The sequence below is a fragment of the Sparus aurata genome, chromosome 18 (assembly GCF_900880675.1).
Source record: "Sparus aurata chromosome 18, fSpaAur1.1, whole genome shotgun sequence".
Lineage (NCBI taxonomy): Eukaryota > Metazoa > Chordata > Actinopteri > Spariformes > Sparidae > Sparus > Sparus aurata.
In genome coordinates, this window is record NC_044204.1 from 12,318,035 (window position 1) to 12,320,848 (window position 2,814).

Consider the following 2,814-nt stretch of genomic DNA (forward strand, 5'->3'; position numbering starts at 1 on the left):
AATTTAATCTAGATTAAGATAATAAATTAGACTGAAGTTTAAAACATTAAAACTGTGATTTAATCGGGTTTAAAAGGTAATGCTTGTTGGAGCAATCCAGCCTCAGAGTCTATCTGCAATGCAAGCAGCTCTGGTAGTCTGTAGTTTAGTAGAGCAGTGCTTTTGGGTTAGCATGCTAACATATTCACAATAACAATGCTAGCTTGCTGATTATACCTGCTAAACGTGCTGATGTTTAGCTAAATGTTTTCACCATCTAATTTTTTTTGCTAACATAGCGTTAGGGTAAGGGGTTACGGTTATTACATTATGGCATAGGCCGATCAACACGACATTAGTTTACGATGATTGATGATGATGGTGCAAGATGAAGTTCAGGGAATCGCACCAAAGTTCTTAGATTCCTTGGGAAAACATGTTTGCCTGTACCAAACGTCAAGGTGTTACAGTCGACTTGGAGACATTTCACACAAACCACCGATTCTATCCTTACAGTGGTGCTAAAAAAAGTCAGGAAAGCAGTAGAGTCGTTGTAGGATTTATCCTCAAGGGACTGAAGTGGTAGACTGACTGACAGACCATCAAACTTACAGTACATTTCCACTTTAAGTGGCAGTAGTTTACCTATAAAGTAGAAGACATTTAAGGTAAGAATTCCTGTATGAGGCCCATAGTGTTGGAGAGCTTAAACACATTCAGCTCTTTTCTTTGTTAGTAAAGTCGGCAATCAGTAGGAACTGTAATTCTTAAAATGAAATATTCCTATTCTTTTATTCCTAGTGCATCCTCTCTGAAATGGGTTGAATTGCACTTAACCAGAATTATTAGAGAAACAAATTACTGTGTAAGGTCATGTGTAATTACCAGCCTTTAGCTCGATAAAACTAAAGTGGAGTGGGAATACTTTGAAGCCGAGGAAAGTCAAGTTTGCTGCCATTTCTCATCGAGGCACAGGAAATACACCTGAGACAATCAAGTAAGCACATTTTTTGTTTTTGACGGATAATTCACATTCTGGACTAGTTGTCAGGGGGTAACAAGCAGAGCAATTTAAACGTTTTCCATCAAACTCAAGATAATTAGTTTGCCAACTTAATTTGGGAACTGGGGCCAAAATGTAAACAATTTTCAATTAATTCTGAACCTGAGTCTTGATACCAAAACATATCATTTTCTTTTCTATCACTGGACATATCAGAGAGATGTCTGTGTTTACACTAATCAGGCTTATTTTCAGGATTGGCAGGATAATCTTGGTGCTTTCGTTTTTAAAGTCCTGCCCTTGGCTTCCAGTGAATTTAAGAATTAATTTCAGGTACATCCTACTACTACTACTACTACTTAGTGAAGCTCCCAGTTTTCTGGAACCTCAATATATTTCTGACTTTCATGTCAGTTATGAGCCAGTCAGGCTACTCAGGTGGTCTGGTATTGGCCATATATATATATATATTTTTTTTAAATCAGCTCTAAAACTGATGAAGCTGTTTAAAGCTGTTTGCTTTTAAGGCCATGTGTGTTTAAACGTTTTCCTTGGTTACACAGAAGGACCCCCTACTCAACTGATTTCCCCCACTAAATAGTAAGAAGAAGAAGAAGTCACAACAACAGAAAGTATGGATTACATGCTGTCTGATTTCCATGTGACTCACTGTAATGTAAAGTACATGTTTGGGTTCCTAACATGCTGATGTCAGCAGCATATTTTTGTGACCACTGTCTGTTTTCCCTAACCACTGAACTAAGAAACGTATGAATCGTGTGATATTAAGAGTTACTTAGTGAGGAGAAACAGTACATTCTGAGCCTTCTTGTAAATTCAGCATTAAATGTTTTTTTTCTTTCCCTATAAAAAGGGCGATTTTTGTAGCATAGATATACCAGCATCAGAGACCTGTATATGTAAGGTTATCATATTAACAGATGGCACACATTGGCAAATGGCAGTGGTGGGATTTGAACCCATGCCTCCTGAGAGACTGGAGCCTTAATCCAGCGCCTTAGACCACTCGGCCACACTACCAGGATTCCTTTGCTTTCTACAGTCAAAAATGGAGTGTGGTATGCACGAAAACGTGGACCAGAAAGACAGCCGAAACATTCACAACTTGAAATAAATGAGCAACCTAAAGTAAAAGGTAAGGTGAAATCTGTTGATCACTCTCAGAAGATACATCTGTCTAGTATTTGTGCCATTACTTCTTTATGTTGCATAAACAGCCTTGCTGCTCTAGAGATTGTAGCAGAAGATGGTTTCGATCCATTGACCTCTGGGTTACGGGCCCAGCACGCTTCCGCTGCGCCACTCTGCTCTGCATGTAAGTATTCTGAGGCTGGGAGAAATGTGTAGCAACCTAAACGATCATTCTAGACATGTAAAAAGTGGCGGTAACAAATAATCGTTGATACATTTTTTAAAGAGTTGCGGTAACACAATTAAAAAAACAAATGTGCAGAGATTTTTTTGCCAGCGGCCACTGTTTGATTCAAAACTTGCATGAAGTGTTTGCCAGCATAATCACCTGCCAGTGTCTTTCTGGAAATAGAAGTTGCAATATACACTCTAAAAAAACACACAATTTATTAAGGAAGATGACATTTTATGACAGTAAACATGTCAGATTTTACAAATGCAGTAAACAATATCCAATATAGGGAACTCTTTTTGCCCTTGAAGAATATTCCCAGATTCCCTTAAAAAAAATTTAATAATAATAAAGTATGAGTTGTTTATTATTATTATTAGTTGTTTTATTATAAAGTATGAGTTGTAAACTTTATAAACTGTCTACAACACTTTCTTAACTATCTGGC

The 2,814-nt window shown here is 37.4% G+C and overlaps 2 non-coding genes across 2 annotated transcripts; both read right to left on the reverse strand.

Annotated features, from left to right (window-relative positions):
* Positions 1-1,941: 1,941 nt before the first annotated feature.
* On the reverse strand, positions 1,942-2,023 carry trnal-aag (transfer RNA leucine (anticodon AAG)). The gene has a single exon. It is a non-coding gene; the product is annotated as a tRNA-Leu (tRNA).
* Positions 2,024-2,240: 217 nt separating this feature from the next.
* On the reverse strand, positions 2,241-2,312 carry trnat-cgu (transfer RNA threonine (anticodon CGU)). Its single transcript has one exon. It is a non-coding gene; the product is annotated as a tRNA-Thr (tRNA).
* Positions 2,313-2,814: the final 502 nt, after the last annotated feature.